The sequence below is a fragment of the Delphinapterus leucas genome, chromosome X, assembly GCF_059928025.1.
Source record: "Delphinapterus leucas isolate spDelLeu-1000000601 "Yukka" chromosome X, BTC_Dleu_Yukka2, whole genome shotgun sequence".
Classification (NCBI taxonomy): domain Eukaryota; kingdom Metazoa; phylum Chordata; class Mammalia; order Artiodactyla; family Monodontidae; genus Delphinapterus; species Delphinapterus leucas.
Window position 1 is genome coordinate 31,322,982 of NC_143150.1, and position 24,797 is coordinate 31,347,778.

A 24,797-nucleotide genomic window follows, 5' to 3' on the forward strand; every position below is an offset into this window, starting at 1 on the left:
TGACATGCTTTAACCATCAGAGTCTTGACCAAACTGGTTTCAGCATTTCTCTTCTAGACGTACCTAATTAAAAGTAACCGTGAGTTACTGACTCAGACGTTGGCCCAGGTTTAGGGAAAATGAAGCCCACTTAGAGTTAATTGGTTGAACCAATTGTCCCCCATTGTTCTTTTCAATTGCCACTAATGTTTTTTCTCATTGTCATGCCTAGAAGCAGGGATGCGAGTTTATTAGTGACAGAATTTTCTTCTCCTGAAGCTAAACCCTTGGTATGGTGGCCTCGTGACCTGTTCTTTTTTCTGACTCCTTGAGCCCATTTTCTTATACCTCTGAAGTCCAGCCCATAATACCACACAACAGGCCAGTTGTAGTACAACTAAGCTTTTACTCTAGTGGTGAGCATGTTACGTGGGCCATAGACTTTATTTAAAGAATTGAGCTATTTAGAGAAGTTCAGCTTCTTGCTACTCTTTCAGGATTGAAGTTCTACTTTTTCTTCACATCTTCTATCTTAGCTTCCTTAATCAACCCTGATGATATGGCTGCTGCTGGAATTGGTCTAAGCACCATTACCAAGAGTCAGTTTTGCATATTCACACTTAACTGTTGGGTTTAACCCCTTTACTCTTTCTTCAACTTTGTTGCTTCCAATTTCTGGGCTACTGTTTCTTAGTTCTGTTTGCGGAGCTATGAAAGCACCAGTAACGTAGAACATTTTCCTTTTCATCTTGACTAGATTCAGGTCCTGTTTCCGAGTTCTCCTGCTTCAGGTCTCTGTAAGTCACTCTATGTGGCCCTCAACCCTATCTTCCCCGAACTCCCCCTTTTAAATAAATTTTTTGTAGTGTAAGAAATAAAGTTCATAGGTAATATAACCTGCCTATACCTATTATAAAACATATAACACCAGGGTAATAATATGAAGAATAAATGAGTATAACACATAACACAGTCTGTGTTTGGGGGTGTAATTGTGAGGGCACTTGTACTAGAGGATGGAATGAAGTAACTGATGCTTGTACCTGCTTCTACAGAGTAAGTTTGTGTTTGTGAGAAGTAAGACAATAATTCTGTATAAGAAGTTCAGGGAAATGAAAAATCAGTGATGCACGTGGACTGTAATAAAAATGTTAGAATAAGTGATAACCGACAAGATTTGTTTGTGTATGATAAGAGAAAGAAGGAAATACTTGAAGTAGAGGAAAGCATGCCAGGACAAATTATAGACTGTCAACATGGAGAAAATGAGGAAGTATGATATTCTCACAAATGACCTGGGCCATATTTGTAGGTCTAGTGACAAAATAATTCCTTATGTTGTGATATAGGACAGGGTACTGACGAGGTATCACAGAAAGCATATCTTGTATTTTGAAATATGCTCTCACCTGTTGAGGCGTATTTTGGGTTCCCAGTACTTCAAAAGACCTCAAAGACCATATCCTTCTCTAGGTGATGAGGAATAGAGGATGGGTTAAAAAGAGAAACAATAAAACAAGAAGCTATGCAGAAGCTGTGCAACAGATGTCTCTACACAGAGAAGACTGAAAGACAACAGGCAGCCCCCAACTACCTTCAATATCATCTTTCACAGCAGAGCTTTTTTAGTGTTATGAAAAATTTCAAAAATATATAGTGTGACAATAATCTGAAATTTTTTTTTTTTTTTTTCGGTACGCGGGCCTCTCACTGTTGTGGCCTCTCCCGTTGCGGAGCACAGGCTCCCGACGCGCAGGCTCAGCGGCCATGGCTCACGGGCCCAGCCGCTCCGCGGCATGTGGAATCTTCCCGGACCGGGGCACGAACCCGTGTCCCCTGCATCGGCAGGCGGACTCCCAACCACTGCGCCACCAGGGAAGCCCTGTAGCCTTTGTTTTGCTTGTCTAACTTCTTTTAAGACACAGGAGACCTGTCCTCTGGGAATCCATAGGGTTAAGTCTTCCTTTTCTGTGTTCTGTTGCCCCATAGTGTACATACCTTTATTCATAGCACATCTATTTTAATGGTCTGTTTTCCCCATGAGATTGAGTTCTTTGAAGGTGGTGACTGTTCCTTATTCATCTCAGTATCCCTAATGCCCTACACAGTGCCTGGTTCTTTGTCGGTGTGCTCTGAATTACATATCACTAACCTTTTTTCAGTGATGTTAAGTGCTAGGTCCTTTTACTGTCCATTTTACAGATGAGAATTAAGTGCCCAGGGTCACACAATTCAGTGGTCAGAGCTAGAATCTGAACACAGGCTGGCTATTTGCAGAGTCCATGTTCTTAACCATGAGAATGGAAGGGTTGTATGTGGGGTACTGTATGGGAGCATTGCCCGGAGATAGTGTAGAGCATTTGATTGGGAGGATCAAGAGCCTGAAGCACACCTAATATGGAGGCAAATTGGGGTGTGTATATGTCCTGAGGCTTGGAAAGGAAGTTTTACTCTCATGTACACACTTTTTTCTGTATAATTTCTACTAGTAATGGAGGTGCAGACAGTAAACGATAATATCTCTCATGTGCATTTTCATTAATAAATGTATTTGTGTAGTGAGGAGGAGTGAATTTTTCTTGCTATAAGCTCCCAAATCTCTTAATATGCATGTTATCTTTACCCCCTAATTCTTTGTACATTATAAGATTTATCTGAATAGCAGGGTTAAAATGGTTGATGTAGCTTTAGGGAATTTGCTATATGTTGATTGAAAATAAGGTGATAAAAAGTGAAGGTGCTGCTCATGACAGTTAAAACCTCAGATTTCTTGATTCCTTGGGAAATGAACCATTCTAGACTTTTTAAATAACAATTTACCCCCTTAACACCAATGTATTTTTCATTTTAAATACTTCAGTTAAATATAGTTCTTGCTGACTCGCAGCCATCTTTACAGCTATTACTGAGTCTCTTAGAGATGCCCTTAGGATCTGTTGAGACTTGTAAAACTGTTTGCTTCTATCATATATGATCCCAGAGTGTGGCGCTCTCCTTACCCTCCTTGAACTGGTTTTTATGATTTTCTCCTTTCTATTGCTGTCAGATGTCATACGTTGCAGTTGTCACTATGCCTTCCTGTGGCTCCCTTCTTGCCTCCCTAATGATTTGTTGCAGGCTTAAAACCAGTTTGCCAAGCTTCTTAGGAATTGTACTCGAAGGACTAAGGGGCATGTTAGTTACTAACATGAATGTGCATTTGTGCTTGAACTTTGTGACATCTGTTTTGTCTCTGAGGCCTTTTAGTTACTTATTTCTTTGCTACACTTTGAATAGATGAAGTTCCCCCCAAGTTGGTTCATTCTAGGCATTATATTGTAAGATATTGTACACTTTCATTTTATGTGTTAAGAAGGATTGCTTGGCTTTATATTCAGGTAATTTTGCTATAGATTGTTTCAGTGACATTTTGTGATGGGATATTATTGGAAAGTAAAATTCTTTCTGCTTTACTGAAAGAAATGGTGCTCTAATTTATCCTGTTAAAAAGTGGGAAAAAGTCCCCAAATATTTTCAGTGGTAGTTTTGTGACCAGCATCCATTTTAGGCACCTTGCACTCGATCCAGGAGAGATTCCTGGGTTAGATTCCTGTCTGTTTTGACACTGGACACGTTATTTAATCTCTGGGCCTCAGGATCCTCATTGGTGAATTTCAGATAATTATGTCTGCCTTCAGGGCTATTGAGAATTGCTGGAAATGTACACACTAGTTACTTAGGAGAGTACTTGGCAAGTAGTTGGTTTTTATCAAATGCCCAATAATGTATGGTTGATCCTCCACCATGTTGTGCATCTAGCAACTCTTGATAAGTAATTATAAGTTGAGGAAATAATATCATAATTAAAAACATACATGCCATTTTTTGCATCATCTCACTTTATCCTCCTGCTTTACAGTACTCATAGCAGCATTAAATTATATTTTTGCTGCTGCCACTGCTTTCACTGCTGTCCTTGTAGTTTATTAGGTGAATGAATGGACAGCAAGGAAAAAAGTAGGATAAATATTATTATCTGTTTTTACAGATAAGATTGTTGAGGCTTTGAAAGGTAAATGGCCCAAAGTCACACAGCTAGAGATCGGTTGAGCGAGGACTTTGGACTCGTCCTGGAAGCATTGAGTATAGATCACTTACTGGAAGTGTCTTCCAATGAAAGAGAGCCAGAAATGAACATAGTAAAAGTCAACATGTAAAAAGGTATACATCGGAAGTAAAAATGGATCTTATGGGAAAAGTAAAGATTCTAGGAGGAATACCAACACTTTTCCTCTTTTTCCCTTATTCCCTAATTGGCCAGTGTACATTTTTTTCTAAGGATAATTTTGAACTTTGTTGGAATTCAATAAGAGTATTGCTTTTCCTTAGAATCATCGATTTGGTTAATGGCTACCATATAATTGGCTACCATCCATCAATCACCCAATATATAAAAACTTTACTGATAATTTTCACTCCTCTCATCCATCCAGTTAGTTAATTAAATCTGTCCACTCTTCATTACCACTGTTTTGTCCCCAGGCCTCCCTGTCACTCTTTTTAGACCATCACGACAGTTTGCAACCTGTTCTTGCCGTCACCCTCTCCAGTTACCCACTGGTTTTCCACACTGTGGTTGGTGCCCCACAATTCCTCTTGCCTGATTTTGACACTGTCCTCACTGTTTCCCAAGTTTTTTGCACTTACCGCTTTTCTGGTACATTTATCCTGATGTAGAAGTCACATGGAGAAGGGAGGATGAATGATTGATACTTTCCCTTTATTTATTTTGCAGTTTTCAAAATAATGGGCCGGTTCTTTAGCACCTTCCAAAGATGATCACTAATCATTTTTAGCATGATTATGAACCTTGAATTTAAACATATATGATGTGCTTCAATCCCTGTAGTTATTACCCTTATTGATCCTCAAATGATCCCATATTTGGGCAATGGAAGCTTATTTATATTGGCTTCAGAGTCCTTTTGACATGACCTAGGAGTTTTTGATGGCTTCCTTACTTTTCAGTATAAGATATTCCAGGGTCCTCTTGTACATTTCTGCTGTAGACCCCACCATCAGCCATTTAAAAAATGGAGCCCTTGTTTCTTCTTTTGGAGGGGAATGTTATTTAGATATCACAGTATAATTATTAGGAGTATTATTGCTACTAGATGGGTCATTGTTTTAAAGCCTTTCCTGGATACACAACTATAATTTTCCTTTAAGATAAACTATATCATGAGTTCTTATTGATAAAGACAGTTCAAACTTAATTAACCTCAATGATATTACATATGTATCCCCTTTCGACAAATACAAATATTCAGTGATACCTACATAATTGTCATTTTGTTTATCCCACCATATATACACAACGGCCTCAGAATAACAATACAGCACAACCGTCAACAGTGTGATTATTGGAAGCAATTTACAATATGTGTGTTTGCATGTGTGCACAGTTGCACTTTTGGGCAGGCCTTTTTTGTCCTTAAAGTATATCCCACTAGAAATCTACACTTAAGTTGTGTTTTAAAGTCACTTGACTTGTTATAAAGCAGAAACTAACACACCATTGTAAAGCAATTATACTCCAATAAAGATGTTAAAATAAATAAATAAATAAAATAAAGTCACTTGAATTATAATTTCTGTTTCTACAGTCATACGACCAACAGGATACACAGTTTGGGCCATTTACTTAATTTTACTTTTGATTTTTAATATTGGTTTTTAAATATAATTTTGAATTAGGTATGATGTTTACACAGTTCAAAAGTCAAGTCTACAGAAGAAGACATAGTCAAAGAAGTCCAACTATTCCCTTTCTCTCCTTCTCATATAGGTAACCATCCCTCATCCTTTCTTAGATAAACAGTAGCACACTGTACACACTGAGGGCTTTTTTGTTTGTTTATTTTTGTTTTGTTTTGCTTTGCTTAGGAATATATTCTGGAGATAACCTTGCAGTAGTATATGGAGATATTCCTCATTCTGTTCTATAGCTGCTTGGTACTCACTGCATTGTGTGTGTGTACAGTAGTTTATTCAGTCAGTCCCTTATTGATGGATATTTGGACTATTTCTGCTTTTGCAAATAGTGCTGCAGTGAATAGCCTTGTGTATATAATAAGAAGATCTTAAGTTGGATCTTTAGGACGATTTCTACCTTAATGAAACTTAAAGACATCCAGCGCAGTGTGGTAATGAAAATGTGAAGTACCAGGTCGTTAGTTAATTGGCCTTTTCATGGTGATATAGGTTATTGTAATGGCAGATGGTTTGCTCAAGGTTTTTATTCAATTCCCTCACTTGTAATTGGCTATAACTTGCACCTCTCTGCTTCAATGAGATGTTGTGAAGATCACATAGGCTTAACGTAGCAGCAGTGTAAGACTGACATGAACTTACTAAAAACAACGTATTTTCATGACCCCTTGCTGTATCCCTTTTTCCTTTTCCCGTCTTTTTTTTTCTCTCATAATTTCTAAGCACTTTGGTTAAAGCTCTTTTAAGCAAACTGTTTTTTCTCCTTGATAAAGCAGATAAAGGATTAAATACAAGTGCCTCTGAGCTCTTGCCCAGGCGAGTGATGGGAGGTTGGGCCTCTGTACTGGGGGTGGCTATAGGTCTCTCAGCTGGACTGCTGGCCATCTTTCTGTATGAAGTCTAGAGGAAACGAGGTTTTCAGGCATGAGTCCTGAACTTTGAAGGGAGATGGAAGTTCTAAATATAAGCCTAGCCTTGGTGCTCTGGACACTTGCATTTGAACTTTGTTCTTTCTCTTTTAAATACTAACCGAAACCAAAGCCTTACACCTGTCTTTTATTTTTAGTAATATGAAATTCAGGAAAGAAGGGAGAAATATTTTAATTAGAAATATTAGAAAAAAATTTATGTGTGTTTCTGTAAGTAAATATGTAGACAATTGTAAAAGTTATGTTTTCTAGTCTACTGGGGTAGATGGAGTAGTGGTTGGAAATGGTAAGTAATAAAAATATTTCACAGAGTGAAGTCTTGTTTTTTTCCAATGATCTTTCTTTCTTCACTCTTATTAAAAAATCCACGAAGCTGTAGTTCATAGGGCAGACTCAAAATCCACAGCCACCCTCACTGGCCATCTTCAGTTCCCATGGTTTGCCCTACTAGCAATTATTTCCTCAAATTAGGGCTGTCAGATTTAGCAAATAAAAATACAGGATGCTCAGGTAATTTGAATTTCAGGTAAACAACAACTAATATTTTTAGTATAAGGAAGTTCCGTGCAATATTGTTGACATTTTTATACTACAAACGTACCCACTGTTTGTCTAAAATTTGAGTTCGGCTGGATATCCTCTATTTTACCTGGCAACCCTCTTCCAAACCAAGTACATTAGAAGCCTCATTTAACAAGTCAAGGGCCTTTAAGTGGTATTAATTGATGCCACCATGCATTGAATTCTCTTGACTCGGGGTCTCTTCACTAGTTGTCCTTCCAGTTTTGCTTGCACTGCTTATGTCATCATGTCAGTGGTTCCGTATGAAACAAACCTCTTTATGCCATTTGTGCTGGTTACCGCGATTACATTATTTAAAATATTACAGTCACCATTCAAATGTAAGCGTGAAAAGAGAGCTGTTTCTAAGAAAAGAGAGTTGAATGTATTGGGATGACTCTTGAAATTTCAGGGCTCCATTTAAATGCTTAAAATTTAAAAAGCTGTCATTGGGTTATGGGTGAGATAGCTGCAGTGCCCTGCTGAGCCATACAGAAGCCTGAGGAAATTTTTTAAAAACTCAGTAATACTGATGCTATCTTTATTTAAAGTACTGATTTTGTTCATCATGGGTTTTCTGTGTTAACTTAGATTTTTTAAAAAACAGGTTTATTGAGTTTTAATTCACATACCATAGGATTCATTCATTTAAAATGTGCAATTCCTAGGGCTTCCCTGGTGGCGCAGTGGTTGAGAGTCCGCTTGCCGATGCAGGGGACGCGGGTTCGTGCCCTGGTCCGGGAGGATCCCACGTGCCGCGGAGCGGCTGGGCCCGTGAGCCATGGTCGCTGAGCCTGCGCATCCGGAGCCTGTGCTCTGCAACGGGAGAGGGCACAACAGTGAGAGGCCCGCGTACCGCAAAAAAAAAAAAAAGTGCAATTCCTATTTATAATAGCCAAGGCATGGAAACAACCTAAATGTCCATTGACAGATGAATGGATAAAGAAGATGTGGTACATATATATAATGGAGTATTACTCAGCCACAAAAAATGATGAAATAATGCCATTTACAGCAACATGGATGGACCTAGAGATTATCATATTAAGTGAAGTAAGTCACACAAAGACAAGTATCATATGATATCACTTATATGTGGAATCTGAAAAAATGATACAAATGAACTTATTTACAGAACAGAAACAGACTCACAGACATGGAAAACAAACTTATGGTTACCAAAGGGGAGAGGTGGGGGAGGGATGAATTAGGAGTTTGGGATTAGCAGATACAAACTACTATACATAAAATAGATAACCAACAAGGGCCTACTGTATAGCACAGGGAACTATATTCAGTATCTTATAATAAACTATAATGGAAAATAATCTGAAAAAGAGTATATATGTATATATATATATATATATATATATATAAGTGAATCACTTTGCTGTATACCTGAAACTAATACAACATTGTAAATCAGCTATAATGTGCAATTCCATAATTTTTAGTAAATTCACAGATACGTGCAAATATTACCACAGTCAATTTTGGTATATTTTTATCACCAGAAAAATAAACCCCTGCTCTTTAGATAACTCCCCTCCCACCCTCTATCTCCTTCAGCCCTAAGCAACTACTAATCTACTTCCTGTCTCTGTGGTTTGCCTTATTCTGCACATTGCATGTGAATGGAATCATACAAAATGTTACCTTTTTTGACTGGCTTCTTTAAGTTAGTGTAATGTTCTCAGTGGTCATCCATGTTGTAGCATGAATCAGCACTTCATTCCTTTTTGTGGCTGAATGGTATTCCATGATATGGCTATAACACATTTTATTCATTCATGAATTGATGGTCATTGGTGTTTCCTATTTTGGGCTATTTTGAACAGTGCTACTATGAACATGCATGTAAAAGTTTTTGTTTGATAAGCTGTTTTCAAATCTTTTGGGTATATTCCTAGAAGTGGATGTGCAAGTCATATGGTAATTCTATGTTCAACTTATTTAGGAACTGCCAAACTGTATTCCACAGAAATTGCACCATTTTGCAAAAATTCCCACCAACAGTGCACAAGAGTTCCAGTTTCTCCATTCCCTAGTCAACATTCATTATTACCTGGTTTTGTTTTGTTTTTCCTAATAGCCATCCTCATAGGTGAGAAGTAGTATCTCAATGTGAATTTGATCTTTTTTTTGCTAAGGATTAGTGATGTTGAGCATCTTTTCATGTGTTTTTTTGGTCATTTGCATATCTTCTTTACAGAAATGTCTCTTTGTGATCTTTGTTCATTTCTTAATTGAGTTTTTTGTTGTTGTTGAGTTGGAGTTCTGTATATTAATCCCTTGTCAGACATATATTTGCAGATATTTTCCCCCATTCTGTAGGTTGTCTTTTCACTTTTCTTGATAATATACTTTGGTACACAAAAGTTTTTAATTTGATGAAGTTCAAATTATCTATATTTTCTTTTGTTGTTTGTGCTTATGGTGTCATATTTAAGAATTGTTTGCCAAACCTGAGGGCATAAGGATTTACCTCTATGTTTTCTTCTAAGAATTTTATCATTCAGCTCTAACATTTAGGTTTTTGATTCATTTTAGTTATTTTTGTATATTGTATGAAGTAAGGGTCCAACTTCATTCTTTTGCATGTGGCTACCCAGTTGTGCTTAGTACCATTTGTTGAAGGGACTGTCTTTTCCCTACTGAATGATCTTGGCACCCTTGTTGGAAATCAGTTGATTTTCAGCAAATAAAGCCACAGATACATGGCTTTATTTCTGGATTATCAATTCCATTCTGTTGATCTCTATGTCTGTTCTTGTGTCAGCACCACACAGTTTTGATTACCATTGCTTTGTAGTAAGTTTTGAAATTAGGAAATTTGAGTCTTTCCACTTTGTTCTTGTTTTTCAATATTGTTCTGACTGTGCTAGGCCCCTTGCAATTATATAGGAATTTTAGAATCAGCTAGACAGTTTCTACAAAGAAGTCACTTGAGATTCTGATAGGGTCTATGTTAAATCTTCAGATCAGTTTGGGGAGAATTGCCATCTTAACATTATTAATTCAATCCATGAACATGGGATGTTTTCCCATTTATTTAGATCTTATTGAACTTTTTTTTTCAGCAGTGTTTTGTAGTGTTCAGGATATAAGTTTTGTGCTTCTTTTGTTAAATGTATTCCAAAGTGTTCTTTCCTTTTGCATGCTATTATTAATGAAATTGTTTTCTTAATTCCATTTTATATTGTTTATTGCAAGTGTATAGAAGTACAATTGATTTCTATGTATTGAAATTGTATCCTGTAACCTTGCTGAACTCATTTATTAATTCTAATAGTCTTTTACCCAATTCCTTAGGATTTTCTATACGTAAGTTCATGTCATCTGCTAAAGGAGAAAGTTTCATTGCCTCCTTTCCAACCTGGATGCCTTTTATTTTTGTTTCTTGACCAATTGCCCTGGCTACTACTTTGAGCACATTGTTGAATAGAAATAGTGAGAGCAGTTACCCTTGTGTTGTTCTTGATTGTACAGGGCAAGCATCCTATCTTTCACCATTAAGTATTGCATTAAATTAGCACTATCTTGATTACTGAGTTTGGGAAAACCCTCAAAATTTTCAGCCTGAGATGTCACTCCGTTCACCTCAGTCCTGGACCTGCAGTTTTAAAAGATTTGGAGGAAATTGTAAAAACTCCTAAGGATTCTGAATTCATATTGCTGTGCAAGTGGCTTTATCTTCTCTTTCTGTTTTGAAGAAAACAAATCTATAAATCACAGTTCATGCATTCATTGTTTTGGGTGACGTTAACTTATGGAATAAGATCCAATTAGCAGGCCGATATACAAAGAAAAAGCCTTGTCTCTAGATCAAATGATAAGGCAAGTCACAAATGATTCTTATTTCAACTTCTTTGATTAATCAACAAACTTCAGGCCTGTATATATCTCATAATATGACTCATACTATGGATATGAAAGATTGTATAAAGTATAGAGCTACCTGAACTTCCCTTCCTTCCTTCTTTCATTTTGTTAAGTTTGCTAAATTTACCTGGTAGGGACCCAGAAAAACTATTATCTTTATCCAGACCTGCATGTTCTGTGTACTCCCTTGAATTCCTTGCACAGTAAAAGTTGAGTGACCTAATTAGTAAAGTGGAGATTTATTTTGGAAAAGTTTTTGTCTGGAATGTTGGCTTTCTATGGAGTTCTGATTAGTGAATTGTCATTTAAAGGTTTTTACCATATTTGAAAGTCACTCACTAAAAAGAGAGAAAGCTCTAGTAAGTGGACTGTACTCACTGTGGTCAGACAGACCAGGTTTTGATTGTTTTTCATTTAACTGACTCATGTTGATTATGACTGAATGGGGTGTTAAAACAGTATTGTATCTTTTTAAAAGGAAATTCTTTGTCTTTTTAATTTAACATTGAAGAATATGATAAACCTTTAAGAGACAGATTACAATTAAATACTCACATTTTTTGCTAAGATTGATTGTGGTATATAAATTACAGTGGATCTTAATTAAAGAGAGTTCTTAATATAATTAGCTGATCATGTGGGTAGAATTCAATATATTCTTCTTGGTCAAAATAACAAATATATGTGTATAATATGTATTATATAAATTATAATATAAATTATATAATATATATAAATGAGTAGACTTTTCAAAATCTGTTTGAATTTTTCAAATTTTCCACATAAAAATTTTGTCCAAAAGATAAGCACCTTCTATTCATATTGCCCTAAGTTATTTGGGGGAATGACTGATACTTTTTAAAGAAATGTTATACTGATTTTGTCACTGGGAAAGAAATCCTTTCATTTCTTTTGCTATTATTTAGATTTTGCTTAGTGTTTAGAGCGTGGACTTCAGATTTCAGCTATAGATTGATTTGAAAACTAGACTCCTTCAGCTTAAAGGCCTCTGGTGCAGAGACAATAAAATGATTCATTCTTTATTTTTATAATACTAGAAAAATATAATGTAATAAAACACTGCGTTGCATCTAGATTTTTTGAGAGTCTCTTGGAGCTTGGTTATTCCATTATATTGGAGATAAAAGCGTTTTTGTTTTAAGATAGCTTATGAATCTCATTTTGCTCGGATAAACAGCTTTCTGGTAAAGTGATTACTGTAATATAAAAGCACTTAAGAATGTTACCCTTTGGAACATGGAGGACAAATTGAATTTTGGCCTGCTAGCATGGGGATGGGAAATAAACAACCTTCACCTGCTTGCTTAAACTAACCCCAAACTGGAAGCTTTAATAGATGAACCCACTTAATTGTCTTCCCCAGTAAAATGCACAATAAGTTTTTGTTTCTCTTCCCTGATTTTCTGTATAGATTTCATTAAAAAGGTTTTTTTGTAAGCCTTTTTCTTCACCTTCATTGTCTTTCTCCCGCTCTCTCTCTTTTTTTTTTTTTGTGGTACGCGGGCCTCTCACTGTTGTGGCCTCTCCCTGTTGTGGCCTCTCCCGTTGCGGAGCACAGGCTCCGGACGCGCAGGCTCAGCGGCCATGGCTCACGGGCCCAGCCGCTCCGCGGCATGTGGGATCTTCCCGGACCGGGGCACGAACCCGTGTCCCCTGCATCGGCAAGCAGACTCTCAACCAGTGCGCCACCAGGGAAGCCCTCTCTTTTTTTAATTGAGGTATAATTGACGTATAACATTGTGTTAATTTCAGTTATGCAACATAATGAATCAATATTTGTATATATTGTAAAATGATCACCTCAGTAAGTCTAGTTAACATCTGTCACTGTACATAGATACAACTTTTTTTCTTGTGATGGGAACTTTTAAGATTTACTCTCTTAACAACTTCCAAGTGCAATACAGTATTAATAACTACAGTCAACTTGCTGTACATTACTTTGTCATTTTCTTTTTTTAAAGTATAATATTTTATTGTACCTAGGGTTTTTAAAATTTTCATTGAAATATAGTTGATTTACAATATTGTGTTAGTTTCAGGTGTACAGCAAAATGATTCAGTTATATATATATATGTATATATGTATGCTTTTTTATATTATTTTCTGTTATAGGTTATTACAAGACACTGAGTAGAGTTCCCCGTGCTATACAGTAGGTCCTTGTTGGTTATCTATTTTATATACAGTAATGTATATATTTTAACCCCAAACTCCTAATCTATCCCTCCTCCCACTTTTCCCCTTTGGTAACCATAAGTTTGTTTTCTGTGTCTGTGAGTCTATTTCTGTTTTGTAAATAAGTTCACTTGTATCATTTTTTTTACATTCCACATATAACGATATCATGTGATGTTTGTCTTTCTCTGTCTGACTTAGTTCACTTAATATGATAATCTTTCGGTCCATCCATGTTGCTGCAAATGGCATTACTTCATTCCCTTTTAATGGCTGAGTAATATTCCACTGAGTATATGTACCACATTTTCTTTATACATTCATTTATTGATGGACATTTAGGTTGCTTCCATGTCTTGGCTGTTGTAAATAGTGCTGTAATGAACATTAGGGTGCATGTATCTTTTCAAATTATAGTTTGAAACTAGAACTACCATATGATCCAGCAGTTCCACTCCTGGGTATATAGCTGAAAAAAAAAGAAAACACTAATTTGAAAAGATACATGCACCCCAGTGTTCATAACAGCATTAATTATAATAGCCAAGATATGGAAGCAACCTAAGTGTCCACCAACAGATGAATGGATAAAGAAGATGTGATACACACACACATGCACGCACGTGTGTGCGTGCACGCGCGCGCGCGCGCACACACACACACACACACAATGGGATACTACTTAGCCATAAAAACAGAATGAAAATTTTGCCATTTGCAACAACATGGATGGACTTGGAGGGTATTATGCTTAGTGAAATAAGTCAGACAGAAAGACAATTACTGTATGATATCACTTATATGTAGAAGCTAAAAAATAAAACAAGCTAGTGAATGTAACAAAAAATAAACATACTCACAGATATAAAGAACAAACTAGTGGTTATCAGTGGGGAGAGGGAAGGGGGTAGGGGAAAGATAGGAGTAGAGGATTAAGAGATTCAAACTACTATGTATAAAATAAAGATGATTCAAGGATATATTGCACAGCACAGGGAATATAGCCAATATTTTACAATAACTATAAATGGAGTATAGCCTTTAAAAATTGTGAATCACTTTGTTGTATACCTGAAACTTATATAATATCAACTACACATCAATACAATTTTTTTTTAAATGTGGAGACAAACAGTAATGTGTCTTTAACATGCTGTAGATTTTCTCTTGGTTTCTGACACACTCAAGCACACACACAAATTGAGGTTGAACATCTTTTCTTATGCTTCTTCTCTTTGTTTTTACTCTTCTTCTATGAAAGCCCTGTTCAAATACTTGCCCACTGTGTTGCTCATCTTTATTAATGATTTTGGGGGGAATACTTTACGTACGATGAGCCTTAAACTTTTGCCTGTTGTATGTCTCTCCACTTCCCCTTGTCTTTTTTTTTTTTTTTTTTTTGCAGTACGTGGGCCTCTCACTGTTGTGGCCTCTCCCGTTGCAGAGCACAGGCTCCGATGCGCAGGTTCAGCGGCCATGGCTCACGGGCCCAGCCGCTCAGTGGCATGTGGGATGTTCCCGGACCAGGGCACAAACCCGTGTCCCCTGCATGGGCAGGCGGACTCTCAACCACTGCGCCACCAGGGAAGCCCGCCCCTTTTAAGTTTGTTATGGTGTGTTGCACCACATAAAATTGTAACCTTTTTTTTAACTAACCAACTTACAGACCACTTTTATTTTCTTTATGGCTTCTGTGTTTTGTGTTGGCCCTTGGAAAGATTTTATTTATGTCATATTAAAAAGATATTCTCTCCCATTCAGTAGGTTACCTTTCTGTTTTCTTGATAGTTTCCTTTGCTGTGCAAAAGCTTTTAAGTTTGATTAGGTCCCATTTGTTTATTTTTGCTTTTGTTTCCCCTATCCATGGAGACAGATCCAAAAACATATCTCTAAGACCAAGGTCAAAGAGTCTACTGCCTTTGCTTTTTTCTAGGAGTTTTATGGTTTAATATCCAAAATGTATAAAGAACTTATACAGCTCAATTTAAAAAAATAAATAACTTGATTAAAAAATGGGCAGGGGATTTGAATAGGCATTTTTCCAAAGGAGACATACAGACTGCCAACAGGCACATGAAAAGATGCTCAACATCACTAATCATCAGGGAAATGCAAATCAAAACCACAGTGAGATAGCACATTACACCTGTTAGGATGGCTATCGTCAAAACAACAAGAAATAATAAGTGTTGGCAAGGATGTGGAGAAAAGGGAACCCTTGTGTACTTTGGTGGGAATTAAATTGGTGCAGCCACAGTGGAAAACACTATGGAGGTTCTTCAAAAAATTGAAAGTAGAGCTACCATATGATCCAGTCCATTCCTGGGCATTCATCCGAAGAAAATGAAAATACTAATTTGAAAAGATACATTCACAATAGCCAAGATATGGAAGCAACCTGAGTGTCCATCAACAGATGAATGGATAAAGATGTATATACAATGGAATATTACTCAGCCATAAAAAAGAATGAAATAATGCCATTTGCAGCCACATGGATGGACCTAGATTATCATACTAAATGAAGTAAATTAGACAGAGAAAGACAAATGCTAACTTTCCAGAGTAAGACTGGGAAGGGGAATGATGAGAAATTAACTCTTCCTTAACCAGGTAAATGGCGGGGGGTGAGGTGGACTTAACCTCAGACAGAGGTTGATTGAGTGAGAGAGATTAAGTATATAATTTAGGTTAAGAATTTTGGTGGGTGGCAGAGGGAGACATACTATAATGTCACTCCTATAGATAAGAGTTGTAAACATGAAGTTGCAAGAAATGAAGCCAGCTAAGTTTGGCTATTGACACTTAATAAATGTTAGTTAGATGAAGTTTGGCCCTTATTATATGAGGACAGTAACTATTAGAAAATCAGATAGAATTGCATTAATACAAGGGTAATAACTTCAATGTTGGTAAAAAGACGAATGACAGCATTAACCAACAGTATATCCCAAAGGCATTCCTAAAGCCTGTTATGAGCGTCAACATGAAAAGGGACTTCCAGTGGATCATATCAAAGAAGGAAGGAGTAGTAGTAGTGCAAAAAGCAGTGGAACTGCATGGTGTGGGTGTATGGTGTATACCTGTATCAATAAAGAGCAAGATGGTAGTGACCACATGGGGCAGGTTGCCCCCATGTCTGTAGAAAGAAAAGTGAAATTATGGAGAAGAGTGGGTCAGTCACCTTGGCATACAGCCTGGGGCAGGAAGAAACTTATGGAACATAGGGATCCAGTTTATTTGGTCAGAGGAAGCCAGGCAGGCTGATCTCTTACATAAAAGGTGTGTTCTGAAATCAGCTGTCACTGAAACCGTTTGTACAGTGCAACTGTTATCCTTCATAGCATTGCACATTTTGTTAGGGGTGCATATGTGGGAACATTCTACATAGTCCTAGCTGGTTTTAGATTTTCTCTAGGGAAAATCACCACCCAGCTCAAATCTGATGCTCGATTGTTTTAGGGTAGGACCTCTCAGTACCACAGGTGGGAGGGGAGCGTGGTGTCTGTCATGTGTGAAAACTGAATGATTCGATAGTCTATGACATTTAAAAAATTAACTTTTATATAGCAAACTATGCCTGTTTCTTAAATTCCACATTTTGCAATTTCAAAATGATTTTGATTTTTTCGTGATGCAGCTACATATAACTTGATTTAGCGAAAGGCAGTTATGTACAATTTTTCTACATTTTGCAGTTTTTCGATTTTGTAGTGTTTAGCACTTTTCACTGATATTTTCTGTCAGCTTTTATTTTCTGTATTTATCAGAATTTTAGTTGAAGACAAATGATGATAGAAACACTTAAAATTTCTTTTATATAACTTCGACTTAGTTCATAAGCAGGGCTTTCCTTACATGGTGTGAAATTGGTTAGGCATATCTCGAATCTCATTATTTTTAAGGCTGTTGGTTCTTAGGGTAGGAAAGTGAGACTGTGGGTTTTAATTAAATGCTAAGTCATAAACTAGAATCTCTATTTGAAATATTATCTAACTATATGACAGGTGATTGAGAATTACTAGGTTTGTGAATTACTTAAAAATTCTTAAGAGTAAAATTGGTTGAACTTAGGCAAGATATCTCAGCCATCAGAAACAGTCTTGTCAGTTTTATTTCTTGTGATCTAAGTAGAATATTTTAAAGGCAAAGCGACAATTAGGTCTTTGTCAGGTGTGTGCTCTGAGTAACGACTAGTTTCCCTTTTATTCATCAGAGTATTTATGGCCATGGAGAACTGTGTCTTTTTAATTACATGGTGTGTCTGGGTATATATTTGTCCTTTCTTTTTTTTTTCTTAAATGCTGGCGTTTGTCTTATCTGCTTTATCTACACAGTCCCTACTTTAGGGCAGAGATAATATATTGTACATTTTTACTTCTTTTTTATTAAAATATTTCAAGCATAGGGAAAAGTACAGAGACCAATATAACAAACACTCATATAACCCCCATTTAGCTATGTAATACCTTAACATTTTGCCATTTTTGTTTCAGATCCTTAGCAAAATGCTAGATACAGGCGCAGCTCCTTGGCGTATCTCTCCCCAGTTGCATTCCTCTCCCTTCCTCTCTGGAGGTAACGACTATGCCAAATTTTCTCATCGTTCCTATGAATATTTTTATGCTTTTCCTACATATGTACGTATGTGTCTGTATATCAATCTGGTATTATCCTATGTGCTTTTGAAATTTATTCCATAGTATTGTACTACTTTTAGTTTACATTTTTTTTACTGAAGTATGGTTGACTCACATTGTTATGTTAGTTTCAAGTGTACAGCAAAGTGATTCAGTTATACATATACACACACGCACACACACATATATATATATATTCTTTTTCAGATTCTTTCCCCTTATAGCTTATTACAAAATATTGACTATAGTTTCTGGTGCGATACAGTAGGACCTTGTTGGTTATCTATTTTACATATGGTAGTGTGTATCTGTTAACCCCAAACTCCTAATTTATCCCTCCCTCCCCTTTCCCCTTTGGTAACCATAAGTTTGTTTTCTATGTCTGTGGGTCTATTTTTGTTTTGTATATAAGTTCATTTGTATCATTTTTTTTTTTAGATTCCACACATAAGTGATATCATGATATTTGTCTTTGTCTGGCTTACCTCACTTAGTATGATAATCTCTAGGTCCATCCATATTGCTGCAAATGACATTATTTCATTCTTTTTTATGGCTGAGTAGTATTCCATTGTGTATGGGCGTGTGTGTGTGTGTATACACACACAGACACACACACACACACACACACAGACATCACGTCTTTATCTGTTCATCTGTTGATGGACATTTAGGTTGCTTCCACATATGTCTTGGCTATTGTAAATAGTGCTGCTTTGAACATTGGGGTGCATGTATCTTTTTGTATTATGGTTTTCTCTAGATATATGCCCAGGAGTGGGATTGCAGGATCATATGTTAGCTCTATTTTTAGTTTTCTAAGGAACCTCCATACTGCTCTCCATAGTGGCTGCACCAACTTAATGTTCCCACCAACAGTGTAGAAGGGTTCCCTTTTCTCCACACCGTCTCCAGCATTTATTATTTGTAGACTTTTGATGATGGCCATTCTGACTGGTGTGAGGTGATACCTCACTGTAGTTTCGATTTGCATTTCTCTAATAATTAGTGATGTTGAGCATCTTTTCATGTGCCTTTTGGCCATCTGTATGTCTTCTTTGGAGAAATGTCTATTTAGATCTTCTTCCCATTTTTTGATTGAGTTGTTTGTGGTTTTTTGATAGTGAACTGTATGAGATGTTTGTATATTTTGGAGATTAATCCCTCGTTGTTTGCATCGTTTGCAAATATTTTCTCACATTCTATAGGTTTTCTTTTTGTTTTGTTTATGGTTTCCTTTGCTGTGCAAAAGCTTTTGAGTTTAATTAGGTCCCATTTGTTTATTTTTTATTTTATTTGCATTAGTCTAGGAGACAGATCCAAAAAGATCTTGCTATGATTTATGTCAAAGAACGTCCTGCCTCTGTTTTCCTCTAGGAGTTTTTTAGCATAATGCTTTTCATATTTACCTGCTCTAGTATCTCCCGTTATGAAAAAAAAGTAAAACAAAACATTATCTACTTCTATCCTATATCCCTCTCCATCTACCACCTTTTTTTTTTTTTTTTTTTTTTTGCGGTACATGGGCCTCTCACTGTTGTGGCCTCTCCCGTTGCGGAGCACAGGCTCCGGACGCACAGGCTCAGTGGCCATGGCTCATGGACCCAGCCGCTCCGTGGCATGTGGGATCTTCCCGGACCAGGGCACGAACCCGTGTCCCCTGCATCGGCAGGCGGACTCTCAACCACTGTGCCACCAGGGAAACTCTCTACCACGTATTTATATCTCTTCCTCAGTGAGTGTTATGTGTGCCTGTTTCCTCTCTTTGTTCTCTCTTGAACCCACAATAATGAAACTTTTTACCACCATTCCATGTAAACAGTTCTTATCAAGGTGACCAGTGACCTCTGGGTTACCACACCGAGTTGTTATTTCTCCATTCTTCACTTAACCTCTCAACAGCATCTGACACACTTGGTTATCCCTTTCTTCATGTAACACTTTAGTTTACCTTTCAGATGACTACATCTCCCTGGTTTTCCTCCTACCTCATGGCTACTCCTTCTTACTCTTTTTGCCACATTCTTATTAGTTTTTATTTTGAAATAAATTGAACGGAAAAGTATAGACTGAAAATGGAACATCTCTCCCTGCCCGCCTCAAAACCCATATTCCCTCTCACTAATAAAAAATATAAACAGGCTTCATTTGTGTGTGCATGTGTGTATAAATTTCATAGGTGGAAACAGTGCCTCATTTTAAATTACAATTATTTGTTAATGATTTTTATTTTCTGTACACTTTCTGTTTATATTATTTGCTCACTTTTACTATAGTGTTTTATTGGTTTTATTGATTAAGTGTTCGTGTTTGTGTGTATAAATTAATATCATTAACTCTGTTGTCTGTCGTGTGTATTGTGAAAATTTTTTGGAATTTTATTTATTTTTTTATACAGCAGGTTCTTATTAGTTATCCATTTGACAGACATCAGTGTACACGTGTCAATCCCAATCTCCCAATTCATCCCACCACCACCACCACCACCCCCACTTCTTTCTCCCCTTGGTGTCCATACGTTTGTTCTCTACATCTGTGTCTCTATTTCTGCCCTGCAAACCAGTTCATCTGTACCATTTTTCTTGGTTCCACATACATGTGTTAATATACGATATTTGTTTTTCTCTTTCTGACTTACTTCACTCTGTATGACAGTCTGTAGATCCGTCCACGTCTCTACAAATGACCCAATTTCATTCCTTTTTATGGCTGAGTAATATTCCATTGTATATATGTACCACGTCGTCTTTATCCATTCGTCTGTTGATGGGCATTTAGGTTGCTTCCATGACCTGGCTATTGTAAATAGTGCTGCAGTGAACATTGGGGTGCATGTGTCTTTTTGAATTATGGTTTTCTCTGGGTATATGCCCAGGAGTGGGGATACTAGGTCATATGGTAATTCTATTTTTAGTTTTTTAAGGAACCTGCATACTGTTCTCCACAGTGGCTGTATCAATTTACATTTGCACCAACAGTTTAAGAGGGTTTCCTTTTCTCCGCACCCTCTCCAGCATTTGTTGTTTGTAGATTTTCTGATGATGCCCATTCTAACTGGTGTGAGGTGATACCTCATTGTAGTTTTGATTTGCATTTCTCTAATAATAGTGATGTTGAGCAGCTTTTCATGTGCTTCTTGGCCATCTGTATGTCTTCTTTGGAGGAATGTCTATTTAGGTCTTCTGCCCATTTTTGGATTGGGTTGTTTGTTTTTTTAATATTGAGCTGCATGACCTGTTTATATATTTTGGAGCTTAATCCTTTGTCCGTTGATTCGTTTGCAAATATTTTCTCCCATCTGAGGGTTGTCTTTTTGTCTTCTTTGTAGTTTCCTTTTCTGTGCAAAAGCTTTTAAGTTTCATTAGGTCCCATCTGTTTATTTTTGTTTTTATTTCCATTACTCTAGGAGGTGGACCAAAAAAGATCTTGCTGTGATTTATGCCAAAGAGTGTTCTTCCTACGTTTCCCTCTAAGAGTTTTATAGTGTCCTGTCTTACATTTAGGTCTCTAATCCATTTTGAGTTTGTTTATTTATTTATTTATTTATTTATTTTTTTGCGGTACGTGGGCCTCTCCCTGCTGTGGCCTCTCCCGTTGCTGAGCACAGGCTCCGGACGCACAGGCTCAGCGGCCATGGCTCACGGGCCCAGCCACTCTGCTGCATGTGGGATCTTCCCGGACCGGGGCACGAACCCGTGTCCCCTGCATCGGCAGGTGGACTCTCAACCACTGCGCCACCAGGGAAGCCCCATTTTGAGTTTATTTTTGTGTATGGTGTTAGGGAGTGCTCTAATTTCATTCTTTTACATGTAGCTGTCCAGTTTTCCCAGCACCACTTATTGTGAATTATTTTTTCTGCTTTACCAAATGCCATTTGACTTTGTGGTATTTTTGAAGTACAGAGTTCTAATTTTTTGCTACAGTCAGATTTAACAGTTTTTTCCTTTATGGTTCCTGGGTTCTGAGTGCTGCATACCTTCTCCACTGAATCATTATAAATAATTTCACTAGGGTTTTCTTTAGTACTGCTTCAAAGCTTCCATTTTTACCTTTAAATCTTTGGTCCTTCTGGAATTTATTTAGTGTATGAAGTGAAGTAGTGTACAACCTATTTATTTTTCTAAGTGACTACCTGATTGTCCCCCAATCGTTTAATCATCTCTATTTCTCTTACTTGTTTGAGGACCACCTTCACTGTAGAGTAATTCCCTGATGTATTTAAATTCCTCACAAGTTATTAAAAGAATTTATTTATTTCTGTTTTATTTTTCAAACCACTGCAGTGTGATTCTCCCCACTCATCAAACTACTCTTGAAAAAAGGTCATCGTGGACTTTATAGCTGTCAAATCATTTAGCTGTATCTTACTTTGGGCAGAACGTGAAACAGTTGAATACCCTCTAACCACTGTTCTTCTGAACTATCCTTCTTCTTTTCACACTTCTTTTAGTTTCTTCCCTCCTACCTATTGTCTCTTTTCTTTGCTAGCTTGTCTTCCTCTGTTTATTGCACAAAAATGTTCGTTGAGTTTGCACTTTCTCCTGGCATGAGTAATATTTCCCAGTCTCATCACTTAACTGGCTAAATATTCCTGTGTTTTCCTTTCTACTTCCAACCTAAATCTAGACCTATATTTCCAATTTTCTGTTAGATACTATATGTTGTGCCCTGGGTTACTTCTATATGTCTATACAAACCATTGTTTTTGTTTTCAGTGTTTTTCCTTCTTTCTATACCCTACCTCACTTGATATCATCACCATTTCCCCTTGTTACGTAAATAGATTTTGTCTTTGCTATGTCCCCTTATCCCTTTAAAATCTGTCAGTGATCTGTCATAAGTCCTAGTTCTTCCTGCCTGCCCTCATAGTCCTTGTCTGTGCTCTTATTTCATGCCTTGATTTTGGAAGTAGTTTCTTATCGGTCTCCATACTTCTGGTCTCTCTCTCTGATCCACCACCACATTGCAGGCAGTGTTAATTTTCTAATACATATGTTTGATCATACAAACTCCATGGTTAAAAATGGTTGGTTTCATTTATATCTTGCATAAGTTGATCACATGCACTTACTTCCTCTCTCTTCCTAACTCCATTAAAATGAGAGTAAAGAAATGGAAAAATTCAAAAGGACAAAGAGAACAGGAATGGAAACACTGACAGATGTAAGGTTGGAACTATTTTTTTTTACTTAGAGCAAAGGAAGTTACAACTCCAGTATCTTCCCCTACGTGAACTTTCGAGAGAAAGCAACTCATTCTTCCCATAGAATTCCTAATATTTCAAGACTTGGAGGCACCTGGTCTGTAGAAGGCAGGAATGAGTCATGAGATTGAAAGCATGGGCTGTTCTTTGAAAGTCTAAAATAAGTCACTGAAGTCTCCTGTACCATCACCCCCTCTCTGCTCCTCTGGAGACCAGAGGTTTATTATGTGGAGAATTTGACAGGAGAGCCCCAGACTCAGAGATCCAGGTGCAGCAAGTGGATTGCTTAAAACGATGGGATTAAGTGAAAGTTTGCATACCTAATTTTGGGACCTGTATGTTCTACCCTAGATGTAGTTGGTAAAAAGTTTCATGAATTAATTATTTTCACATTCCCAGATTCCTGATAGTAATCTAGATATAGCTGGTTTTCTCTTGGCACGTCTTCTAAAAAATCATGTAGCCTAAACAAAATTAAAATTTCTCAACTTCTCAGAATTCTCTCACTGGTTAAACACTTTTAGAAAAGGTAAGTCAAAAGTCAGTTGATTTTGAGATGCTTAAAAAATTTATTTTGTTTAGGCTACTCAGTTTCTTTACTTGTAATAACAGAGACTATAAGCAGAGAAATGCGATTGTGCAAATAATTATGAATGCTGTGTTGTCATTTGATTTGTTTCTTTTTTAGAGTTTTGAAGACCCAAGAAACAGAGTACAGTTGACCCTGAAACAGCACAGGAGTTAGGGGCGCCAACCCCTAAACAGTTGAAAATCCTCGTACTGCTATCTCTGCTGTTAAAAAAAAAAAAGAATTGATAAATGGTGCACCCAAGGGCAGGAAGTTGAAACAGTTTGGATAGAATCAGGACTGAAACCCTAGCTCTTTTGATTCCACATATTATGATCTCTAATTGAACACAAGCTTTTCCCCACACTTAGTTAATTTAAAGATTTGTAAAATGGAAATGCAGGTACTATATTTATTGAGAAAAATATGTAAGTGGACCTGCACAGTTCAAACCTGTTTTGTTCATGGTCAACTGTACTTTTTCCCCTTCTACTTCTTTTCCTTTTGCCCCTAAGTTAAGGGGCAGGTGAAGGCAGGGAACAATGAAGAAAATCTTTTTTCCTCTAGCTTAATTATTTTAGGTTTTCAAGTAGTTTTATAACAAACAATTATATGAACAAACTAAACTGGATACTATACCTTTTTATCTTCCCAATGCAATAAATTGATTTTATTAACAAGAAACATTTATGTAAATTATACATTTTTGCTTCCCAATATATTTGAAATTAATAGAATACATATACATATAGAATACATATAATAGAAAAATATACTCTCTATTGCCAATGCAAAGCATCCACATTACTAAAAACAAATATATACTATAGTTTACTACCACCTCGCCTGCTCCTTTCCCGTAAAAACAATGTTCCTACCTCTATTACCTATTTTATATCTTTAAGGTTTAAAAATCTTTAAACAATCTTTCTATCCTTAATTTTGACCAACCACCTCGAAAATCGTGGGCCCTGCATATGGGCCCCACAGGCCTCAAGTCCCGCTGGTAACTCTTCGCTTCTTAACTTGTCTGTCTCACCCAACTTCACACATACACCCCAGGCCTTCTGACTCTCATTTAATC

General features: G+C 36.9%; 1 protein-coding gene across 1 annotated transcript in view; it reads left to right on the forward strand.

Moving 5' to 3' along the window:
* KLHL13 (kelch like family member 13) overlaps positions 1–24,797 on the forward strand; it is a 185,347-nt gene that overhangs the window by 47,732 nt on the left and 112,818 nt on the right. The gene's annotated exons all lie outside the window — the stretch shown is intronic.